Here is an 8145-nt window from a genome sequence, read left to right as displayed (position 1 = left end):
GGAGGAGCTGGGGTAGACCCTGCGGCCGAGACCACTACAGTCGAAGGCGCCGAACCGCCCTAGACCAGAGGACTCAGCCCCATAGCTCTCACAGCGGCCTTCATCGGAGAAACATGAGCCACTCGGCATGGGGAGGCGTCCCAACATCGGCACGTCGACACCGATGTTGTCTCTTTGATGGCTTCTAGGTTGGGCGGGTCAGCCCTCTCATCATCATCCAGCTGAATGATCTCGGGTGGGGCTGCACGAATACATGAACCAGGAAAATTAGTGGAGATCAATTGGAAGAAACCTCACCATCCTAATCAGTCGGTGCAAAATACCTTTGGAAGTGGCGGCATCCGCTGCATCAGCGTCACTCGGACCTGGCTTACAAGCATGCGGATCCGCTGAAGTCGTCGAGATGTCGTTGCTACAAGGATCAAACAACACTCGGTCAGCAACCGAATCAGCGCAAAAACAAGCAAAGGATTGATGAAGACACTCACGTCGAAGTCACAGGCACCGCCACCCTGATCCAAGGCACCGCAGCCTTCCGGGGCTTCGCGAAGACCTGCTTGGGCTGCTTCTCGGTCGAACTCTCGGCCAAACTCTCGCGCACGCTTGGAGCTACGGGTCGTATGCTCCGAAGCAGTCGGCTGTGATGCCCCTCCTGCCTTGCCACTCAGATCATGTTGTGCTCTCGTCCTTGGGGGCTTCATAAGACAGCGAGGACTCGGCCCCCTCCCCATCCTCCGAGCTCTCATCCTCGTCACCCTCCTCGTCTTCATCGTCGTCATCATCATCGTCAGACTCTTCCGAGTACCGGTGCTCGGAATCACTCACTGTGTCTTTAGGCGACCGGTCAACCACTGGGATGTTGGAGATCATGTTCTGGAATTCCTAAAGAACGAACACATCAAGACACCGAAATCAGATATACAGAAAACAATGTACCAGTGAGTCGATTGGGCAGAAGCACTTTACCTCGACAGTCGGCGGGAGCTCTCTGGAGTAGGCCGGCACCAGCCTGGCTCCTCACGGGTTGTCTTGAGCGCAGGCGATGGCCTTGATCTTGGCCCCCACATCCTTCTCAGCGAGCTCCTCCGGGTGCACTCGGGGGGTCATTTGGCCCCTCAAATAGCCCAGGGGCGGACCCAGGTTATAGGCTGTGGGGGCAGCTGCCCCCACTCGATTTTTCTAGCCGATTAGAGTTGGTCCGACGTGTATTCCTGGTGCTCCCACTCGGCCGAATACTCTGCCCCCACTCGGCCCAGTATTTCTTTATTTTCGGAAGGCCAAGTCTAGAGAAGAAGCCCAATATATAAGAAATAGAATTGCTACGGCCTTTAGCGTACGTCAGATGCCTCCTTTCCTGTGCGTAGGGAAGCTTAATCCAATGACCAGATTTCACGTACACACAGACGCAGCCACACACAGGACAGACTTTGGGAAGCCTTGACCTCGCCTCTCACGCTGCCGTGGAGTCATCACCTTGCCTGCTCGCCGCGGCTAATCGCTGACTTGCCGTCTCCGGCCCCTTGCGCCATTGCGGCCTTGCACTACTCCATCAGCGAACAGAGTTCTCAATACACAATTCCCTAATTCTACTGACATCAAGGTATGCCATCTAATTCCCTAGTTCTTATCAGCATATGTGTATAGTATATTAATTTGGATGATTACGCCAGTTTAAACATCTTTTTTGTAACACTTAAATTTCTGTATGCAACTTTCTACTTACCCGCTAGTGGCTAGTGTAGACCTAAAATCTCCAATTTACTTCACATCATCTATTACTTCCTAGTTTGTAGCACATTTCATCTTTATGTGTGATGTCTGGAAATTTCACCTTTCTTTTAACTTCCATTTTTTCACTTAAATTGCATGGAAATAAATGGAGTTTTTTTCTTTAAAAATTCAACAACTTCAAGATGCCGGTACTAGTTGATTTGGAAAAGCTTCCTAGGGATCCATCTAAAAGACTGGAATTCCTACCCAAATTGATAGTTAAACATTTTTGTAGAGTGAAGGTAATGCGCTAAAACATTTTAATACAATCAAAGATCATCATGCGTCAAACAAAAGGTAATGCGCTAAAGATTTCTTTGCTTTCTCGACGTACCGGCCCTCTTCAATATTTTTATTGTTTCTCAATTTGATAATGTTTTTCTTGTAGGTTGTAGGTTAGATTATTAGAATGTCTATTCACAGAAAAAAGATTATTAGAATGTCAATGTTCACTTTGGCAACTTTTTTTTGCAGGGACACTTTGGCAACTTCGAAACAAGATATTATTAGATCTAATTCATTTCGTCTCAAATGGTTAGTCTTCTTTCACATTTGATGAATTTGGTCAATGCTTGAAAAATGAAGTGATTATGCCGTAGTTTTGTTTACATGAATGTTTTTGCCTTGTTGGTTCAAGAATATGGACATTCTTTTTTTTGCCCCCTCTCAATCTTTTTCCTGGGTCCGCCCCTGAAATAGCCACATGGGGTGAGCCCTGGCCTTCAGCGGCTGAATCCGCCGAGTGAGAAAAGTCTCCAGCAGATCCATGCCATTCACGCCGGCGTTCATGACTCCAACCAGTGTGGTGGCCAAGATGCCAACCTCCATCTTCTCCTCCTTCGCCATCAAAAGGGGCTCGAGGGCCCTCACTCTCTCTGCCGAGTATGGTGGGAGGCCCGAGTGGTTGGGGATGCTGGGGACATCCCTGCAATAAAACCATGTCCCCTGCCACCCCTTGACAGAATCGGGGAAACTCATCTTCGGGAAGGTGCCCCCCCCTCGGACTTGGATGCCCAAGCCCCCACACAGCTGGGTGACGTGGGTCTTCGCGCCGGCTAACGAGTCCTTCTTGGTGGACATCGCCCACAAGTCAAGATATGCTTGAAAAGCACCCAATGGGGTTGGCACCCGAGGAAGTTTTCACAGAGGGAGACGAAAGCCCAAAGATAGATGATGGCGTTTGGAGGAAGATGGTGGAGTTGCGCTCTGAAATAATCAAGAAACGCTTGGAAAAAGGGTAGGGAGGCATGGAGAAGCCCCACACGATGTGAGTGACGAGAAGGACATGCTCGTCCTCCTATGACGCCGGCTCAATCTCCCCCACACCCGGGCAACACCACCCATCGTGCGGGATGAGGCCCTCCTCCGCGAGCTCCTCTAGTCGCCGAGCCGTGACGCGCGACAGGATCCAATCCCCTAGCCGCACTGGAGCCGAAAGAGGAAGCCTTCCCGCCTTCTTTGCCTATTCAGCCTTGGCCGTGGAATCCCTCGCCATCGCCGCGCGCTCGAGTGGAGAGGAGAAGCGGAGGAGACTGAGAAGGAGAAAGGGGATCTAGGGTCCCGGCCTCTGCCTCCAAATATTTTATACCACGAGATGAATCGCAAGCCGGATCCCATGCCGCAGATCTCTGGATCGACGGCCCATGTGACGGGGCTTCGCACAGAGCAAGCGTGGCATGTGGTGTATGTCATGCATGAAAATCAAGGAACCACGCCCCCACTTTCCCCACTAACGCACAACATTACCTTTCGCACGTGCACGCACAAATTTAAATCCCGTGATTCCCGGGGCGAATCAATCCGATTGATTACATGTGATCCCTTTCCTAAAGGACACATGTCGGCCTGACTGACCACCCTCCGCGGTGACCCGTGCACTCGACCACGTTAAACACCCGACGTCTTCTTCAGGATCGTTATGTGACAAGCTTGACACCCCTCTGCGGGTTCACTTGGCCCTCTTAGTAGGCTCCAAGGTGCATGACTCCTAAACCTGGACTCGTAGAATTCCCGCGCTGACGTTCCCCTGGGATAAGGAGTGGCATCTCTTCGGAGAATCAGACCACACTTCGGCGGCGTCACTCGAGTTGTAATGGCATGCCCACACTCGGGCCCCTAGTCTATCTCCTCTGAGAGACAAAACGAATGCCACCGGGTTTTTTCTCGACGATCAACAACACCCGGTCATCTGGGTAAACCTGCAGTCCGGAATCTGTTGTGTTTTCATTCAAGGAACAACAAGCCACGACTCGGAAACATATCCCGAATGCTCCCGCAACACTCGAATTTAAGTGAAAGGTCAGTTTGTTTGTCCTACGAAATCCCAACTGATCCAGGGGCTAATGATGTGGTCACCTATTACAGGTAGGGTTAAGGACCCATCATTTGGGACCCACATGGGGCCCATCACCACCATAGGTAGGTCCCTGGACCATGCCAGCATTCGGATGCTTACATTAGGAAGTCCGCTCGAACAGCTCGGCGGCACTCGGACGACCACACGTCACTCGGCGGATGGACCACCACTCGGACATAGAAGGCAGGAGGGCGTCGTGGGAGCTGCAACGATCGAGGAATCCTAAGTCGTCCTTTAACAAGAGTCAAGGTTACTGCTACAAGTAACTGATGTAGTATAGGCTCATCACACCTGTAACTGAAGCATTTAGTGCCATTTGATGCCTCGACGACGCGGGAGACATGGGTTGCGGCACACTCTATATGAGCCATACCCCCCTCCATAGCCAGGCACGAGGAACCTTTGTAAACATACCCATCAAATCAAAACAAGCGTCAGGGCACGAGATGTAGGACTTTTACCTCCGCCGAGAGGGGCTTGAACTCGTTAAACACCGAGTGTTACACCTGCGCCGTAGTTAGGTTCTGCCTCTTATTTGTACCCCTAGTACTCAGTGTCAGGATCGTAACCCTGACAGTTGTGTAATGCAATCAAGTTTCAGGTTGTAGCATCTTCGCACATTAGTTTTAAGGGGACAAAATCCTCCATGTTTCTCTACTACTATTAAACAAACAAACAAGAACTTTCTTAGATGCACCCCGCAATTAGTCCCACGACACCACACGAGCCAATCAGTACCACACGATTAGGTCCATAATTCTCGATCTAACCGTCATTATTAATCTAATACTTTTATGGTGTGCACTTAGCAATTACCAATGGCTGACCGTACTCCACCACGGAGGAAATTTCACGTCCCGCATCCACAAACAAATCCCCATAATCATGGGAGGCACGCAAAAAAGAAATCACACACCCTCGGATAATCACGCAACCATCTCCTGTAATCACGCACCCCAGTTACACTTCAAAAGGAAAATCACTCATCCCCGCAGTCCCTCCCAGCCGCCGCCGTGCCACCCAGGGTTCAGGCAGGAGCCGCCGCGCCCCCGGCCTTGTGCCGCCCGCAGCATGCCGCGCCGCCGTGCCACGAGGGAGCAGGAGGCCCCGTGACCTCGGAATCCTGCCTGCCATGCTGCGCGCCGCGTCGCCGAGGGAGCAGGAGCCGCCGCCGCCGCCCTTCATCACGTCCTCCGCCTCCCTCACTCCGTCGCCGCGAGCTACCTCACCCGCCAGATCCACTCGATCTAGACAAGCCGCTACCACATCTTGCTCAAGGGAACTGGACTGCGTGTAATCCTCCTCTGCCACGCCCCACTCCTCACATGGCGTTCACTGCCTAGATGCGACCACCGCCGATCCACTCCATGCGCGGACGCGCCAACCTTAACACCATCTCCATCCACTTGACGACGTACTCATCGCATGGGCGCCCACCACGATCTGGATGTCACACCACCTCAGGTTATTATGTTCATCAAGGTAGGCTATTTTATTTTATTAGGTACTCATTGAAACAGGGAGTTGTTGTTTTCCCGTTTAGTCTAATGAAGTTCATAGAAGACGCAACTCCAAATAGTTTTGCTTTATGTATGACTACAATACAAGCTTTATTTGGGTAGTATATTTATTTGATTGACTCGATGTGATCTGGAGGTGTGCTCAGTTTTATGTTCTCAATTTAGCATTTTCAGGTTTGATCTGAGCGTATCTGGAGGTGTGCTAAAGACTGAAGCATCACCACCGTTGTTTCCTCGTGCACCGCAGGCGCTCATCGACATGCAATCTTTTTTTTTGCTGGGGACCCAGAATCTGGAGCTCGCGTGTACGTTATTTTTCTCAATGAGAACCATGTTGAATTAGATTACTTGAAATCTTGGTTTTGGCCATGTACGTGCAGTTCCACCGGTTGTTTATAAATAGAAAACTGAGGTGGGTTGTGATTTCTGAATCTGGTGAGGGAATTAGCAAAACTTCAGAGGAAGTAGGAGACTGTGTTTTAAGTATACAGCCATCAACCTGATCGATATGTTCCTCCTTGCATTTTCGGTTAAACATTGTCAAGCACTGTAAGCAGAAATAATTATTTGATAGAAAATGTTCATTATACAGAAAGTAGCAGATGATGTTTTAACCTTACTATTGGGGCATATGAAACATAAATTATCTGAAAAGTGCTACCTGGCAGTGTTCAAGAACAGTTAGCAAAGGACGTACAACTTTCAGATTCCATTTCAGAGAAACAGGCATAATTTTTTTTCAGAGTGCAAGCTTTATCCTGCAGATGCCTAAATACAATCAATTTACCCCCTGTAAGTGCATCCAATTTGATGTTCTTGTCAGTTGTATTATTTAGTGGGTGCGGGCTTCTAGCACCAATATAGTTCCTTAAATGGTGATCTATCTTGCCGTCTTGTGACCCCCAGTTGATAAGCAATGTCAAGAACCACCACTATTTCACTGAGTCAAATTATCATTTTGTAGGTCTTAGAAGAACTAGAGTTGAAGATTTCTGAGTATACCAAAAGATGTCAAATCAACAACATATGGTTGAGGAGGTAGCCTCAAAGGTACAAATTCATCACTGGATCCTACTTCCGTATTCATACACTTCTATCTGAAATTCCCATGAATCTCAAGTTAGTTAGTTTGTTCACTATATATTGCAGTATACTATTCGACCAGATTGAGATTGCAAAATGGAGGCGTTGATTCGTTTGGTTTGACTCATCTTCATTGGGAATGACTTGACTGATCTGAAACTTTTTTTTTGGTCTAACAAATATCACAAATGTTCTCCAGTCAGCCACCTCACATGCCTTTGACTCCCTGCAATCGAGACCCCAAGACACTGGTATCTCAATCCCCATAAGTTGATCCACCCACTTCTTCCCCCTGATAGATTAACCTACTATCTTGTCGATTTGGTTATCTGTTTTGAGCATATGTAACATGTTCTGCAGGGCATTCAGTTTTGATTTTTATTTGCAAGTATTCAGTTTTTGATTGTAATTTGTGGGGTTAATTTCTTGCTGTGAAGAACTGATATTCTTGTGAGGAGGATTAAGTTCTTAGCTTGCAAGGGCTCAGTTTATGTATTGCTGCTCCTGGATAGGGCAAATCAAGCATTTGAATGATGAGAAAGTGTCTTTAATAATTTCGAATGGTGATTTGATTTTCCTCTGAATGTTTTTTACTTTTGTCAGGCAAGCCTGATTATATGGAAGCACATGGTTAATGCTCTATTGCGGTATATGCATGCAAGGCACTGCTTGGACTTTGGATTGGCTTGCATTTATGGGCATGTTTTAAATAGGGAAGAAACCTTTGACATGTATGTAACTAACAGCGAACTCTTTGCATCCATGCTGCATGTAGAAACCTTAACAATTTCTTCTATACTTATTATTTATTCCGATATAGGACGTTGAATCTACATATGTTTCTGCAAATTATACTATGATCCGTGTCGGATGAGTCTTTCTGTCTACCAAACTATCTACTTGTCATGAACTGGAATTTGTTGGTGTTCCTTTTCTCTACAGATTGTGTAGTATCACATGGTTTTCTTAGATAAAGGAAAGTATAGTATGCTAAAGAAGATGACGTATTTGAATATAAATGTGACCTTAATTTGTTTTTACATTATAACCTCTGATCAGTTGATTGAATTACAGGGTGCAGGTGGGCATGTCCGTGGGCACGACAATAGTTGAAAAAGGAATGTTCAGGGGTTGTGCATTAGCTACACTACAATCAAGTTCATGCTCCTCCAGAGCTGGCTTCTGGATACCGTGTGAAGCGCGTTCAAGATTAGATAGTGATTTATGGTATCTCCTATTTTCGTCAGGAAATGCGCTATTGTTACCACAGCCGCGCCAGTATCAAGGTGATGCACCTTATGTGTCAAATGCTTTTATATGTCCAGTATGTATCGGACAAAACTCTACCAAGATGAAGGCATTGCCTTTAGGAGCACTATGTCCAATGCATATATATATATATATATATATGCGTGT

The 8145-nt window shown here is 47.6% G+C and overlaps 1 long non-coding RNA gene across 9 annotated transcripts; it reads left to right on the top strand.

The window, feature by feature from the left end:
- Positions 1–1351: 1351 nt before the first annotated feature.
- LOC119291142 lies at positions 1352–8139 on the top strand. 9 transcript variants are annotated; one of them, XR_005142231.1, is made up of 5 exons: positions 5060–5608; positions 5821–6438; positions 6611–6696; positions 6796–7460; positions 7804–8139. It is a non-coding gene; the product is annotated as an uncharacterized LOC119291142 (long non-coding RNA). The 9 variants fall into 9 exon arrangements; XR_005142226.1 differs by lacking the exon at positions 5060–5608 and adding exons at positions 1352–1600; positions 2245–2304 and having other exon boundaries at positions 5821–7460; XR_005142228.1 differs by lacking the exon at positions 5060–5608 and adding exons at positions 1352–1600; positions 2245–2304 and having other exon boundaries at positions 5812–7460.
- Positions 8140–8145: the final 6 nt, after the last annotated feature.

This window comes from Triticum dicoccoides, chromosome 4B, assembly GCF_002162155.2.
Source record: "Triticum dicoccoides isolate Atlit2015 ecotype Zavitan chromosome 4B, WEW_v2.0, whole genome shotgun sequence".
Lineage (NCBI taxonomy): Eukaryota > Viridiplantae > Streptophyta > Magnoliopsida > Poales > Poaceae > Triticum > Triticum dicoccoides.
The sequence above is the reverse complement of the archived record's forward strand: the minus strand, read 5'-3'. Positions and strand labels throughout refer to the sequence as shown.